This window comes from Anser cygnoides, chromosome Z (genome assembly GCF_040182565.1).
Source record: "Anser cygnoides isolate HZ-2024a breed goose chromosome Z, Taihu_goose_T2T_genome, whole genome shotgun sequence".
NCBI classification, from domain to species: Eukaryota; Metazoa; Chordata; class Aves; order Anseriformes; family Anatidae; genus Anser; species Anser cygnoides.
The window spans coordinates 16,055,497-16,072,548 of record NC_089912.1 but is presented as its reverse complement, the minus strand read 5'-3'; the positions used below and the strand labels follow the sequence as shown (position 1 = coordinate 16,072,548).

General features: G+C 43.1%; 1 long non-coding RNA gene across 1 annotated transcript; it reads right to left on the bottom strand.

Moving 5' to 3' along the window:
* Positions 1 to 204: 204 nt before the first annotated feature.
* Positions 205 to 8,514, bottom strand: LOC136789069 (uncharacterized). The gene is made up of 3 exons (XR_010827830.1): positions 7,591 to 8,514; positions 3,519 to 3,934; positions 205 to 905 (listed from the first exon to the last, which is right to left on the bottom strand). It is a non-coding gene; the product is annotated as an uncharacterized lncRNA (long non-coding RNA).
* Positions 8,515 to 17,052: the final 8,538 nt, after the last annotated feature.

Below are 17,052 nucleotides of genomic sequence, written 5' to 3'. Positions count from 1 at the left end.
GAATTCAGGAGAGTGGGAGCCTGGCTGCAAAGCGGGAGTAATATGTGGCAAAGGGAAGCAGAACCTAAATACTGACTCAGCGAGCTTTTTGTTATCCTTACCCCCAGAGGTCTAGCTCAATTTTAGTGGGAAGACAAGATCATAAAACTGGGAGGATAGTCAAAGCCCTAATTTCCTTTTCTCGAGGGACAGCTGGTTGATGGATGGCTGCTGAATTTGCCTGTGAATGCCCTCATTTTTTAAAAAAAGCCTTGCACCAGGAATAGCTACTGAGTCAAGGGAGCTAAGTCAGCTTAACTAATGATTTAATGAATTGGTCCAAGGCAGAAAGAGTGGGTGATGAAATCAACCCATAGCATATAATCACGTATTTTTTTTTTAAAGTGGCCTTGACCTTCTTCCTTAAGAATTTCACCTGAGGGGGAATATCGGCTGACATGCCACAGATGAGGCTTAAGTCTGTATTGCAGTACACTGAGCAGGAGCACTGCTGTGTGACCATCACAGGCTTCCTGCTGACCCCAGCGGGAGACAAGTCTGTGGTTCAGCAGGGGAGAGTTACTGAGTGCAGGCTGCAGGTCTTCGCTTGTGTTGTTCGAAGGAGGGAGCGCTCAGACAGTGCCTCAGATGCCAAAGAGGCAGCGACACGGAGCCGGTGTGGCAGAGGGGCAGCAGCCCGCGGGCATGCCTGTAGCCGGGAGATGATGTGTGCTCACAGCCTTAAATTATGCTGAACAGCCATGCCTCTGCCAAGCCAGCTGTAAGCAGTGCTGTGCTCCAGGAGGACCTGAGGATTAAAGGATCATCTGCAATGCAGATAAGATTGTCTTTCAGGGAACCAAAGAAGTCACAGGCAAAGTAGGAGCAGATGCAAGGTCCAGTGGTCAATGGGACTCTTCTGTGGTCTACGTAAGAGAAACAGAACAGATACCTGGGTTAATTCCCTAAGCAAATTTATCATTACTATTCCCCTCCCCCCCCCCCCCCCCCTTTTATTAAAAAAGGCAGTGAAGCAAAGCACTGCCAAAATGCATTGTATTACCAGAACATTGTCACATCATTGCCTTATAATGGGAATTGACATCTGAGCCAAAGCACTATGATTTTCTTCAATAATACATTGCCATAAGTACTTCTCCCTGTGGAGGAGCTGCATCTCCATGATCCCATGACAAAGGAGAGAGTCTGGCACATAGACAGTGTCATCCCGTCTCTGAATCACATGGACCCTTTTAACTAGCAGTAAAAAAAAAAAAAAAGAAAAAGAAAAAAAAAGCTGAATTTCTTTGATTTTCTTCTTTTTAGGTGTGGGGCACAGCTGTCCAGACTGTAGGCAACAACCACTTGCTCTGATGTGCCATCCCACGCAGCAGGGAAACCAAGCATGGCCATGGGCACACAACTTCTCTCCTTCACTTGGAGCTTTGTCTCGTGCACGGGGAGCACCAGTGTGTGTCTGTGCTGTCGTGAACCACTCGCTCATGACGCTGGTCAGACACAAGCACTGCAGAACAGCTTGGGTGAGTGATTGATTCACAGCTGATGCTTTTTGCTGCCGATTCCCTGCTCCGTCAAATTCAGTTGCATCGCCCAAGGTCTCCCTAACACCAGTGTGAAGTGGAGGTAACTTTTCAGTAGTAAAGTTTTATTGCCACACCGCCTTTAATGATGTTGTCTGGCAGCGTGTGAGCACCCCAACTGCGTGGTGATGACTGTAGATTATGATGAGCCAGTTAATATCCAACAGGAGCAGGTGTCTTAGTGCTGACATCCCTGTGAGGACTGGAGATAGAGGCAGCATTTTGGTGTGGGAGGCCTGGAATCCATTCATGTCCCAGAAAAAGCTTGCAGGTGAATTTGGCAGTCAACAGTCTAAAAAGAAGACTCCTGTCAAAGAGCCATTTCTGGGAAGTATAGAAAGAGATTTTTTTTTCTTTCTTTTTCCCCAAGTTTTACACCCACAAGTTCACTAGAGGGGTTTGAAGTTGTATATAACTCAGTGAAAATGGAGCCTTGACCCTTACCAGAAACAGAAATGAGATAACAGCCCTATGCTGAGAGGGAAACCTTTTTTTTCCTGTTTTTTTTTTTTTTTTTCATGCTTCTCCCAACAAGAGTTTGCAAAAGTTTCTAGAAAAATGGGAAGGCACTATTTTTATATCAGCCTCGCATGCTTTCTTACATATCAGTTCTGTTTTTCATTTAAATTGAAATAATGTTTTATTTATTATGATATCAGACATTTCCTCATAAGCATCAACAAATCTTATTTATAACTTTCTCGTAATATTTTTTTGAAATACATCCTTATATGTCTGACCCAACTTGTATGATTTTTCTGCTCTACCAGCTAGATCCAACAAAAACCATGACAACAGTGTGGAAATACTGTGAGATGAATATGGGTGTTCTTGTATTGACTTAGGCCTCAATGGAAAGCCTACAGGAGATCCTGCACAAATGATATTTTTAAGTTCACTTTGGCAGGTTTGAGAAATTTGGGCAAACTTTGCAAGGCTCTTGCATTCATCCAGCCTGTACTTGAGCTGTATTCATAGTTCTTTAGCTTATAGTAAAAAAATAGAAGGAAAAGTCTGTTCTGAACACAGACTTTTAGAAAATTAGACTAGAATCAAGTCTGCACGGTGAGAACCAGCCTGCCAGAGTATTAATGACCTATTTTCCAAAGAAATCAATGAAAATGAAGTACCTACATATCACCAACGTTCTGGGTATTAGATTTTGTCTTATAGTGCCTTGTAGTAGTGCTTACACAGGTGTGGAACATCTCATTCTTTTCAGAGAGAAACAGGCTGATCTTGGGCTAATTTTCATTGCAGCATAAGCATCAGCGATAAACAAGGGAAAAAAATAACAATTCATTACTGATCGATTTATTTACAGACAAACCAAGTCCAGGGTTGGTAAACAGTGGAAAATGTATACGATATGTCAAATACAAAGTTCAGCTCCTACCAAAGTGCGTGAGACATTTCAGCTTTCAGTTGATGTTTTAAACACATAGATACATAAAAAAAGATAAAAAAAAAAAAAAAAGCCACAACACCTGCCGATTCCCACATTTCAGATTCAGGCTATTTAACAAAGTAGTTGTTATAATTAAAAGAATATTACATATATATGCATATATATATATATAGATCATTTTGTTTTCTCTCTCAGATTGTTTGCATAATTTCCTCTGCAGGCAGAACTGTGGCACTCACGGGAGGTGGCTGGTAGGTGGCTGGGTCGAATGCCCAGCATGAGTAGGTGTTTTTTTAGTCTAGGTCACTGAAGGACAGCTATGTGGTGGTGTTCCACTATGGTGCTGCTGAGTATGAGTTGAGAGCACCGCACATGTCACCAGGGACTGGGAAGTGGGAAGGGGACCAGGCAGCTGTAACACTGCTCTCTCCTGTTTCAGCGGTGAGAGAAAAAGCCTTGGGATGGGAACAGTTGTTTGCATCCGCTCTAGAGGTCCTCTGTTCCCAGTGCAGGCTCCAGAGGTACCTTACCTGAAGAGTAGAGTAGGCTCCTCCACTATGCAGGAGAGGGGGTCACTGGATGAAAACATGCCACAGCAATGCTCCATTGCATAGGGACTGTTATCCTGGAAAGCTCCAACAGAAGTCCTTTACTGCTGCTGGGTGTTTACTTGGCAGGAGGCTGTGGAGCAATCTGTTAAGCAATCACTGCTGTGCATATATGCAATACAAATACAGAGCATTCATAGTGCTGCCTGTGATGCCAGATGTTCACAGCTCTTCTCTTAACTTTTCAGTAAGGGTTTCCCATGCTGTGCAACTGTTTATGGACTTTGCTCACTTGGTGTTTGGTGACTCCTGCTGTGCTGAACTTCTGCTAGGGTCTGAATAGGCATCAGGACAACAGCAGTGTCTTGAGGCTAGCAAATATCCCCCTGGTGCTTATACTGAAAGAGAAAACGTTAAATAAATAAAAAACCCAAACAGACCTTTTCCAAAAAATTTGATCAGTAAAAAATCTGAGATTCTATGGAATTAAAAGGAATTATTTTATAAGTGACTGAAAAAGAAAAAAAAGGAAAAGGAAAATGTGTGGCACTGACTGTGAGTGAGAACAGGGAGCCTGACTCTGATGGCACAGGGTTTGCTTTGTGCAGAGCAGCGTGGATGCTGCTTCAGCATTGTTACTGCAGATTCCCACCCACCAAGTTGCTCCTGCTGGGTCGTGGACCTCTTTTGCCTTGTCAGACCTTGAGAAATCCCAAAGAGGGGTGGGCTGGGGAGGCTGACGTTGTTTCTGTAAGAACTGCAGCCAACACGAAGCCTTACTACTTACTGCATTCTGCTGGATGTCAGATTTGTGTCAGCTTCAAAGGCAGCTTCAGCTGGAATGGAGTGTCCAGCTGGTGGAAAAGACGGTGGGAGGGTGTGGGTGTGAGCCATTTGTGCTGCATTCGTAATTAGCTGAACAAACTTTCCAGTGTTAATTAAGCCTGTGAATCTGTTTGTGTGGCAGGAAGTGACAGCCATTCCCACTCCATGCCGGGGTTAGCAAGGTGGGGAGGAAAAGGGACCACGTCATGGGGCTGCTGAAGAAAGTGCCTTTGATTTACGGCTGTTCTTCTATGGTTTTCTGCTATTATTGTGCTATTCATTTGCATATATATGTATATATAAATATATGCTGTCCCCAGAGAGCAGAGCTCAGCACCTGCCCCTCCGCTGCCCTCATGAGGGAGCTGCAGGCCACAATGAGGCCTCACCTTCTCTGGACTGAACAAACCAAGGGACCTCAGCTGCTCCTAATATGGCTTCCTCTCCAGACCCTTCACCAACTTCATAACCCTCCTTTTGGACACTCTCCAACAGTTCCATGTCCTTGCGGTACTGTGGTGCCCAGAACTGCACACAGTACTCGAGGTGAGGCCGCACCAGCGCCAAACAGAGCAGGACAATCCCTTCCCTCGCCCGGCTAGCCATGCCTTTTTTGATGCATCCCAGGGCGTGGTTGGCTCTCCTGTCCGCCAATGCACATGGTGCTGGCTCATCAACTTGCTGTCAACCACAACCCCCAGATCCCTCTCTGTGGGCCTGCTCTGCAGCACCTCATCCCCCAGTCTGTACGTATAGCCAGGGTTGCTCCTTCCCACGTGCAGAATCTGGCACTTACTCTTGTTAAACTTCATATTGCTGGTGATTGCCCAGCTCTCTGATTTGTTCAGATCCCTCTGCAAGGCCTCACCACCCACAACAGAGTCAACAGCTCGACCCAATTTGATATTGTCTGCGAACTCATGTTGGTTCTGATCAGGTGTTTTCAATAACTCCCAAAATAATCTTCCCCATAATTTTAACAGGCATAAATTTATCAGTTCTCTGGCTTCCACAGATTATATTTGTTTAATATCTAGAACATTTTGTCAACATTGTGAGTTTGATTTTAAATAGCTTTGTACAGTCTGACGGCAAAGTTTTAATATGAGAATGTTTTTCTATTTCTACATCTTGAGTGTTTAACAAAGAAATTCTCTTCTTAGTAAATAAATACATATCTCAGCAATTCAGAGCAGTTTGGGCTTGTCAAAGGTATCTTGAGTCAGATAAAAGGCCTAGGATGTAATGGAGCTGGGAATGTCCCAGCTGTGTGCTACAAAACTGTGCAGAATTCAAATCATCAGCTTTTATGAAAACTCTGGGGATCATTAGCACTTATGACATTGTAAGACAGGATTAACTCTGTTGCAGCCAGTCAGATCTCATCAAGATAAAATAGATGTATTGGGCCAGCTACACAGACAAACAGCAGAACTTGTATTGGCATGACGTTGTTACTGCTTGCTTAGTTTCATCTCAGGTCAGTAAAGACTGCTCGTTCTTAGAGATCTCATATCTCAAGATCTCATATTTCTCATGGCCTGTAAACAAATAAGTCTGCTGGCTGTGTACACTGTTATATGAGAGATGTTATGGCAGCTACATATCATATTTCTACAGTCCTGCTATTCCTGGTCAAGAATAGTATTTATTACAGCTGTACCTGCAACAAACCTCAAGCCTCTTATGTGCTGTAACGAGTGAAGCAGATCTGGAGCCAGTGGAAAAAGGTGAAAACAGTGTCCTCGTGTTCCCATAGCACCTCATCTCCCACTTGTTGCAGGTGTTAATGGCACAGGGAAGGAGGTGGCACAGAAGCACACCTTGAAAGGCAGCTGGGAGACCCAAACACATCTGGAAAAACTTATCCGTTCTCCTTCTTCCTTTCCTCTTTTCTCCCCCCATATGCTCCAATAAAACATTTATTTTCTGCCTGCAGTGAGTACTGTCAGCCAGAGAACTGCAGGAAAATCGGTAATTGCCTGGTTAAATTGTCTGAAGCCAGAGTCATGGTGCAGTGCTGTCCCAGAGACTGTCGGGAGGCATTAAATAAAAGGGAAATATAGGAATAATACACTTCCTTCTGCTTACAAGATATAAAATAGCTGAAGACTCTGGCTTTCAGGAGCAGAAGTCAAACAAGCCTAGCTTAGCGTAGAAAGCTCGTTATTTAGGGTAAAGGGATTTAGTTTAAAGTTCCAGAGGTTGTGATGGTTTTGCTCTCTGATCCCTTAATCTTCTTCCAAAGGATGTTGGAATGAGCTACCTTTCAGAAGGAACTGTTGCAGAATGCTGGAAATGAGATTTCCTTTCAGAGATGCAGTACCCCAATTTAGCAGAACAACAAACATCTTTGTAGTAATGGGCGTTGTGCTGATCTTTTATGTCTGATTCAGAGTTCAGTCCTGATGTTTCTGTTATTCAGCTTGAGCTGTGGCTGGCTGCTCTGTTTTTTTTTTTTTTTTAATATTAATTTTTAATTAAGGAAAATCTTAAGGAGTAAATCTGCCCAAATGCATCATTGGAACTCATATCATGCTTTTTTACAGTGAAGAGGCTAAAACAGACTTTTATGTTAGCTTATGTAATTGCAATAGAGGAAACTTCATGAGTTACTCAGAGATCGTATAGTACAAAGGACTGAATCCAGCTTCAAAGGACAGAAGTTTATCAATACTATCTTTGTAAGCATTGTGACTTTGCTTTGGTATTGAAAAGGGCAGATCATTTTGATATTTGACAATTAGATGTCAAGCTGAGAAAAAGTACTGATTGCTAAATGAACATTTCTTTATTTATTTGAGAGGAAGCCTATGATTGACAGAAAGAGAATTAAGCTCACTTTTGCTTTTGCTGAGATCCTTCCATTGTTCCTAGAGATACTGAAGGCACTTAGTTTAGGGACAGCCAAGGACATAGCTATCAGTACCCAGTGGAACACTTCATCATTGGAGAAACAAGGTAAAATTCCATCATGGACAGCCCTGTAGAGCAAGGAAACCTGCAGAAGTTACCCTATAAAGTACTAACTGTAATTTTCAATGATATTTAGAGGCTGAGATAATATTCCCATTTTCTCCTGTACAATTGAACCTCATTCCTTTCTGTTATATAGTTTATAAAAAAATAGTAAAAAAAAATCCTCCCTGGAACTGACACTTCAATTAAGAAAAAAAAACCCACAACACGCAGCAAACTAGGAAGAGCCATAAATCTGAAATTCAAATACCTCAGCCTGCCAGGAAGTGTGATCGGCTGCATACAAGGGTTGCATCTGCTCTGCTTTATTCCCACCGACAGCAGGCTGCCCACAGAGACCGCACCACCTCCCACTCCTCCTCTTGTTAAGTTGCTGAAATGCTGCCCAAATCCAACAACACAAAATTGTCACTAACACGCTTTTTCAGTGGGGCCCCGTTACCCACTTCAGAAGGGATATTTGTTGCTTCCTGGTTCGGCGTTGCAAGGCAATTCAGGCAGTAGCTTTGGCTGTTGTAACTAGTTTGTTGACTGGCCAGTGCATTCTCAAGACAGTTGGCAGCACCTTCACAGACCTCTGCTGTGGTTTGATCCATCCCATCCCTGTGATGAATGAAGATGAGAAAGGAATTAAAGAACTCCTGTCTGGGAAAGAAAATAGCTCCTGTTTCTAGGGGGCTTGTTTTCATTGGTTCTGAAAAATCTATTACTTCTCTCTTTTAAGTAATTCCTCTGTAGAGATGCTATTTTAATAAAGCTCTGCAAAATGGCTGCAGCTAGAGGGAAAAGCATGTATGTGACGGTGGCTTCAAAGGGATATGCTTTTATTATGAGCCTTCCCTGCTCTCCTTCTGATTTCATTTTCTTTTGTGCTCTGTCTCACTCTTGGTTTGTTTCTAAATTTATTGTCTCCCCCTTCTCCCCAATGGAAAAGAGATGTAATGCAGCATCCAATTTATTTGGAAACCCATTGTCTCGAGGGAAATCTGAGCACAAATATCTTGATACTTTATACCAGAGCTTGTTCTGTGGAGGAAGGTGAAAGTACTGTGCATGTGGGATGTAACTCTTCCCGTGTGGAGTGTATCCGACAGGCTGCAAGGTTTGTTCTCCTCTTGTAACTGCCTTTTTAATAAAGTTAATACCTGTCTGTGGTGAGGATTGGGTGTATCTTTCAAAGGAGGCCCCGCTGCGCAGCTGTGAGTTAGACAACGAACAACTGTGAAAGACATCATCCTTGGCAGCTGGCTGGAGCGGGAGTGAGCCATAAACCCAATGTGAGGCTGATCCTCTACGTGTTGAGCATGGTGGTACTGCGGGATCTTGGGTTATTGTGGTCCTATGGCTTGATTTGCTGGCTCAGTTCATTGCTGTTGGCTCACGAGCATTTCACGTGTAACCAACCGTGCAAAGCAACTGGGGTGAGAGTGGAGGGAGAAGCAATGGTAAAGTCTCATGTGCTTGTCTGTGTCTCCTTATGGTACTCTCCTGGTGCCCACTTGTGAATGTGGAGGGCCTGGAGAGCAGTGGGTGCAGCAGGATTTAACATCCCTGCTGGAGTTTCTGGTCCTCTGACACCCTGCACAGATCCCCACAAGATCTTTGGGGTCCCTGCCTCATTCCCCTGGTATCCATGAAGCTGTGACCAATCTCTCCCTTGGCCAGAAACCCACCCCACTGGGGAGGATGTTGGAAGCCTTTAATCAATGGTGGGGAGTGATGGGAGGGATTAGCTGCAGGGAAATTCTCTGTTTTGCTGAGCATTTTGAGTTGAGCATCCAGGAGAAATCAAAATGACAGCTTCTGCTGTGCCCACGTGGAGGGCTCTTAGCCATTTCTTTTGCTGCCTGCAGGGAGAAAGAGGCTGCAGAAAGAGAGCCAAAAAATCTGGTCTGGTTCTCCTGCTGATCTCCCATTCTCCCTTAAGGGAGAGAGGATTTCACAGATATTAGAAAATAACAAAATCCCTTCCCAAATCATGAGAGAAGTGGGAATGACAACGTTTATCCTTGTGAAACAAATGCCAGGCTTAACTGCTGTCTGCAGTCAGCATGCTACACCTGCTGAGCCCTGCGCTGCCCATTTCCAGGAGGTCCCAGGGCAGGCTGAGGGGCAGGACACAGCCCGAGGGAAGCAAATGCACCTCGCACACAGCTGGAGCAGTTTAGTGAGCTGATTATTACGGTATGCTGATGTGCTGCAGAAGCCTGATGTGCCTAGGCAAACAAGCGTTAAGGCAGAATGGTGTGGAATTGACAGTTCTATATATTCACTTGCATCTTGATCAGCCCCCAATTTTTCCCCCCTTTGCTTTCTATTTTTATATGCATAGTTCATTCTTGAGAAGTAGCCTCTTCAATGCAAATAAAAATCTAAATCAGAGACAACAGGCTGCTTTGTGTGAATCTGTAATTCAAATTGCTGCTAGGGCATGGAAATGTCATGGGTTCTTTCTGACAGACTGCATCTGCTTTGTGTTAATCCTATCAAGATCCATCTACCCATAAAACAGGTCTCCCTCCACTGCTGGAGGAATGCAACAAAGGCTGACAAAAATAAGGGAAGGGTCATCTGCAAAAGTGTACTTTAAGGGATTTGGGATTTCTGCTTGCTTTCTAACCAACTAACATGAGATGTTTTGGAGCAGTGGTGCTTGGTGGGATTTTTCAATGCACATCGTTGAGGCCAGCACTTAATAACCATGCATCAGGATCCGTATAAATAGGATTAGGATAAACATCCTCCACAGTGCCTCCCAGAAGTTGCAAAATGTCAGCCTTAGTTTCTGAGATTTTAATATATATATTATAATGGAAGATTCATATTTTTCCTGTTCCAGCCAGGAATTTGTGCTTGTGCGCAAATGCAGTAGGTCAGGCATGCCTCAAGATGCAGCACTGCAGCATCCCCACGTCTATACAATATACAGGCTGGGAAGGAAACAGTTTCAGGGGTAGGCAATCCAGTGGGAGGTAGAGGTTGATCCAGAAGGTGGCTTTTGGATGATGATGGCAGGCTGAATGAGCCCAAGAGACACTGCAGGTGTCATGATGGAGGAGCCTGAAGAAGAGACTCTGGGAGTAAAGTGAGTGGTGTGCAGATCAGAGGTTTGTTGGTGAAGGTAGTTAATAAGAGATGAGTTATGGAGCTGCTCTGGGAGAAAAAGAAGATGTGTATTCATCTCATATAACAACATGTCATTTGAGTCTTATGTTTTAAAGCTTGGAAATGTAAGCATGTTTTCATTCTCCAGATAAATCTGGGCCTTCTCATCTTCCACTGTCTTTCCTTTCTTTTCTCCAGAAGAAAACCACTTCACAGCACCCTCAAACATCCCCTTCTTGTGACAGAAAGTGTTTGTGTCAGTGTACATGTCTATGGGACAGTAATCACTAGATAATTGACTTTGGAAAGTCATACAAACAAGCCAAATTCTTTGTCCATTCGTAGTTGCAGTTATTCAGTATGTTCTCCAAGAAATCCATAAAGAAGCCTTTTCCTAGTTTCCAGTTTAGTAATTCGTGTCCTACGAAACAAATAAAGCAGAACTAGACATTCTTTACAGCAATTTATGCCCTGAAAAATATTCATGACAAAATATATTGAGCAGACATACAAACATCTGCCTTCTTTCTCATGTTCATCTACTGTGCAAAAATACATAATTATCACTATTTCTTTCCCCTCCCCTTCTTTCTAATTTTCAGCATGTATTCATACATAAATGCATGTGTATGCTTTTAAATAATCATTTTTTTTTTTTCCTAGGCATCCTCCTATTCTCCTTCCAAAAGCATCCTTCCATGTTTTCCTCTTAGGTAATTAGGTACTTTTCCCCAGGTTTTCACCACTTTTTCACGGAACGATATCTCTGTTCCAGAGCTGCTTCTTTTAGTCAAGATGAGCCAAGTCCTTTGCAGGATTCCAGGTCTCTGCTGGCCTGGCTCACCTGAGCTGGTCTGGGAGGCATTCATGTTATCCTATCAGGAGGCACACTTCTGTTTTCAAAGCTGTATCCACAGGGACACGTCTTCATGAATTTTGAACCCTGAACCTTCACACCTTTCTCTTTTTCACAAGGCTGTTTTCTTATTAGCATTCTTCTGTATGCTCAGCATTATTCTCTGCTAAACCCATCAAGGTACCCCGCTGGGATGAGAAGAAAACTACATGGGCACCAGCTACTCCTGTAACAGGGCCTCAGTGCCAATTTAAAGATAATTACCTTCATATAGATGCATACAAATAAATTCTGAAGCAGTTTGTTGAAATTTCGATGTCCAACTTCTCAGTATCACTTCAATGCATTAGAGCTAGTGTAATCAATTTTCCTGTGCACATTGTCCGCATGTTTTTTAACACCAGGTTGTTATCTTCTTATTATTTTGCATTTGTAACTGCTATTCAACATAAAATTCATTCAGACTGATCTCAACTGCCTTTAGGAAATCAGCTATATGCCTCTTTTTATTTATATATTTTGGTGAAAGCGCATGGAAGGTCAGCATTCTTTTTCCTTAGCTGCCTGAGAGCACAGATGTTTTCCTCTTTAGCTATGAACGTGGCATCTCTTAAAAATATACATAGACCTAATTAAATTATGCTTCCCTTAGGCTATTCAGACAATGCAAAATGAATATTAATCCCCTTTCTGCATCTTCAGCCCGCCTACCCAGTCTAATCAAACAGTTATTTTGCTCTAACACCAGGTTTGTATTCTCTCAACAAGATACATGCACATCCTAACACCCTGGGAGTCATTAAAGCTTCTTGCAAAATGCAAAAATGTGAAGCCCTCCTTCTAATGTTTTTTAATTATCTCCTGTGCCATCTCATCTTGCCCAACATTTAGCTCTATCAAAGCTCCAAACCCAGATTAAACTGGGTGATCCTGCTCCCCGTCACAGTCGCAGTCACGGGGCGATTGTTGTCTCCCCTTGACTTTGTATTTTAATTGGTATCTTGTTATTAACAGCTGAGAGTGCAACACACTGAAAGGAATGTAACTGGATGACTAATATTTATTCATGCAAGAGGGGGAAGGAAAACAACTTAATCCCCAGACTTCCTGGCATTCCTGTTATCTCATAGTTTCTAATGTTTTCTACCAAAAGGATGTAGAAATTAGCCTCCAAAAGGAGAATACTTTTGGATATCTGAATCTGTAAACTTCACTTTCTCACTTTGGTTTTATTTAGAAGGCCCTTTTAAAAATAAGACTAGGAAAATGAGGTTGAACAAATATGCCAGAGTCTTGGGTTTTTGCAGATTGTATTTTCATTAAGTTAAATACTTTTTAGTAGTCCTGGAGAAAAGGGAACCAATTTCTTTGTCTTAGCAAGTGCCAAAGGCTTCTATGTGCAGACAACAACCACTTGGTTTCACTTTTCAAAACCATACACATTGAAAAAATCATTAGCATACTTGCAATACATTTCTACAGACACGGTGGGTCTGCAGAAAGATCATTATTAATCATCATGAACACAATTAATCAAGAAATTTATCAAAAAATGTACATGTAAGTTAGTGGTCCTATCTGGCCCTAATGAGTTCATGCTGAACCTAAAAGACCTCCTTATCGTATTGAATTTCTACCTGATTAGGTATAAACTATGCTGTGGGTGAGGGCACCCTCCTCTGTAACACTTCAAGAAAACAGTAGCACCAGTAATACACTGAGGAAAATTCGTTCATTTTGAATAGTCATAGTATTGCACTAGGTTACTCTTAGGCCTTTTTTTAGTTAGTCACTTCCTGGATACTACATTTTTGAATTGAATTATTACATATATATTGAATTATTACATATATTATTACATATATTGAATTATTACATATTAAATCATTGAATTGATTCATATACAAAATACAGTCAGTTTAAAGAGTTTGTCTTTCATCTCATGCAAACAATTATAAAGAGCTCTTTGTCCGTGTGTTTGTACATTCTTTCATCTGTTGTCCCCCAGTAGTTTTGCAGAATTTTAAACTAAGTTCATAGACACCTACTGGTGTACCAAAGAAAAGAAATTCCTGCCAAATGAAGGGGAATAGGCCAGCAGCGCATGCTCCACTGAGAAAGGGCACAGGAAGACTCTGTTCTTATGGGGAAAACTGTGTGAAAGAAGTATGTAAATGCACAAAAAGCCTGAAGCAGAGATTTCATCTGAAGGCCCAAGAGCCAGATGGAAATCTGCAGAGTATCAGGTTTAGTCAGGACCTCTACTCATCAAACCATTCATAGGTTTGTAGGGGATGGGTTCAAGCCCTGAGGGGGCCTTGCTTTGGTGCTGTGTGTGGAAGGCACCCAGCCCTAAAGGATGCACCTGCCTATCTGTGTCTCTTTGCTTTAAGCACTTAGCTTCCCCATTCTGCTCTGCTTTGTCTGATGAATCTGGAGTACAAACAGAGATCTTGAGCTCCGTGGCTGCCTTTGAAAGGTGGCGCATTAAATGGCACACCAGAGGCAGCCATGAAGCTACACCATGCCAGAGGGAGACAACAGCAGTGGGGCAGCAGGGAAAGACAGGAGCTGTTTCCAGAAGCTGCCCATTATTAACAGAAGTGCTACTGCAGACTTGTATTTGAGAATGAGAGCATCTGAGGTGGGATCCAGGAGGATTCTGCCCGCATGGCTGCGAGGCCAGAGGTTACAGGTTGCTGTCAGAAGATATGAGCCAATAAAAATTTTAGTGTTAGCTGAGATTGTTTTTGCCTTCTTGTAAGCTTTTTGTTTCCTAGAGGTCTGTCTAGGAATATGAGGTGAGCTTTCTCCCGGTGTTCATTGCGTATATCTCTCCTTGCACTTTTTTTCTTCAAGGCTTTTTTTTTTTTTTTTTTTTTAACTCTCTCCTCTCTTTCTTCCTTCCTCTCCCCTGGATATGTCTCCGAAGTTGACCCTGCTTTGAGAGAGGGCTAGAGCAGACACCCTCCGGAGTTCCTTTCCCACCCACCTTATTTGATGGCTTTGTTATTTTGTGTTGAAAGAATTTTTACTGTTCTGAGATCAGAAATCAGCTGGAAACATTGGCAAGAAAGTTGGGAGAAGTGGAAGTGGCCACCAAGCAACAGACAGCTGCTTTTATGCTAGTGCAGCATGGTGAGAGTTTTTCATGTAGATATAAAGTAGAGGGCAGTTTTCTGGCAGTGATGGGGAAGGCATGTCCCATGTGAAATGATGACTTTTTCCAGGTGGGGAGAGCTCTTGGGAAGGGTATTTGGTGAGAGCCCCAAAACATGAGCCACATCGTGGTTAATCTCATGCGCATCCTGGGAGCTCTCAAAAGATGAAGGAGGCCAGGCTGCAGCTAAGTACCATGGGAGATGGCCACCACACTGTAGATCAATATTGGTAAATTCTCAGCTTTTCCCACATCACCCAGACTAGAAATGTCACCGAGATGTTTGTGACCAAAGGAGGCTTCTTTTTAGTCTGCAGATAGTGGGACAACTGCTGTTTCCATAAGAGCAAATTGGGGTTAAAGCAACTGAGAACAAGAGAAAAGTTTTATGAGTACGCAGCAGGAGGGATCGTGTCTGCTGTGTCACATAAATGATGGTAATGCCAGGGCCAGTTACGAAAAACTGACCATCTCCTTATATGCTAGTGGAAATTTGTCATAGGGAACCCAGGGGAGTTGTAAAGCAAAGGTACCCTTACCCTTGATTATATTAAAACATGCACTAAAATCCATATTGTATGGAGTCTCTAGGGAAGGCCCTAATAATGGGTTGCAAAGCACATGTTCAAAAAAAAAAACACAACAAGAAATCCAAAAAAAAATAATGAAGAAAAAACAGTCATTTCTTTTGGAACATAAAAGGACAGAAGTAGAAAAAGGAGACCTAGAGAGCTGGGCTTATGCACACATGCTAACAGACATCACAACCCAGATTTTTGAGTTTTTATTCTTTTCTTTGAGTTTTATTAAAACTCATTGGCACATTTCAGCATTGCCACTGTCAGGGACTGACAGTCACATTTCTGTGTTGAATACTACCTTTCAAACAGCAACTTCATTGTTTTAAAAACATAGAAACTTCTTTCTTTCCTTTGCATGCTAGTGTAATTAGCTCTGTATGAATCTCAGGTTGCTGACTGCATTCACTTCAGAGAAGCTATGGAGTGTTTCACTGGGCACAGAACCAGTCCTGGCATCTGTGAAATTTTCCCTGCATCCCACTGCAATGATTTTTCTCCCAGCAACTAATTCAGTGAAGAATTGCTCCTGCACAGAAAGTTAATACTTTCTTACTGATGTCATTGATACATACAGGAAGGTTCTCTGAGGCACCGACAAGGATTTTATTTTGAAAACAATAAGAAAAAAATCCATCCCTAGATCTTAAGAAACTGCTACACTCTCTGAAATTTCACAGTTACAGCGCAGAACATCACAGGCAAAATCTCTCCATTCATTCTAGCTGTACAAAAGGCTGGAAAACAGGATTTAATCTCCCTGACTCATAAGTAACCCAATTGAGCCCTTGCAGCCTCAGCAGGGTGTGTGAGGACATCTAGAAGGCAAATAGATAGTTCGCTGCTGTACTCTGGCATATGAACAGGCACTGAGGAAATGATCAGAAGGAGAGATGAAATGGAGGAACAGTTGGGTGGCACACAATGGATTAGCTACCAGCCTAGCTGGCACGTCACTGCAGCCGGAGCTGTCACCCTGAGCTGCTGCATCTCCTCAGCTGTGCACAGGGGACACTAGTTGTAGCCGGGACTGGGCTGTGAAGGTCGGGCACCCCAATTCTCTGTGAAGGCCTGATGTCCTGTGCGATAAGCCCACACAAATGGCAGGTGGTACTCTATGGACACCATCCGTTGTGCCTTCCCTTCCCATCTCCCCATAAGTCTGCTGACAATTCATACTGATATGCTATTGAGGAAAGTGAAAAAAATACATCAAATTACTGAATAAAAAAAAAAAATGTGAAAAAAAATTACCGTGTATTTTCAGGCTGCAGCAAACAAACTCATGGATGGCACTGCAGTTGCAAGCACTTTTGCCTGCTCACTTGTAAGGGCACCCTGGAGACTGCAGAGTGCTTTCTACAAGTAGTCAAACATATGCCTGCTCAGACCTGGGCTCCTGCGAGGAAAGGAGGGAGAAAGGAGCAGAAACAGGGAGGTCTAAGTCTCAAACTGCTTAATCACTCTTCTTTGGTGGTGTGTGTGTATGTGGAAATCCACAAAACCACCAGAATTTATCTGCCTCAGTCCCTTTTTTTGGGCAAAGTGTCAGACAGAGGTGAGTCTTGGCTTAAATTTTACATTCAGGCATGTGATATGTCAGGATCTGTGCCTTGAGCACTGGCCTTGGTTGCTCCCTGAGGTACCAGGAACCATTCTCAGGACAATTCTCATTCACATCACCCTTGGAGGTGGGTGCCAGCCATCCCAAAGCACACTGTGGAGTCTGAGACACAGTGAGCCTGCCTGCTTACCTATTTGTCATCCCAGTTTGCCATCCCAGTACGATTCACAGCCAGGCTAGTGAGTCTGGTTTGGAAGAGCACTGCTCTTAAGTCTTTCTGCTCATGCCCAGACCTGGCTGAACCGAGGCAGGGGATGATCCTGTGTGCAGCTCCGAGGGGCAGTAGCCATCAGTGTGTAGAAGTGCTGAGCAGCTGGGGAGAAACTGCCTTACCTGGGACAGCTGTGCCAGGAGCAGCACATCTGGCTGTGGCTATCAGCTCTTCCAGG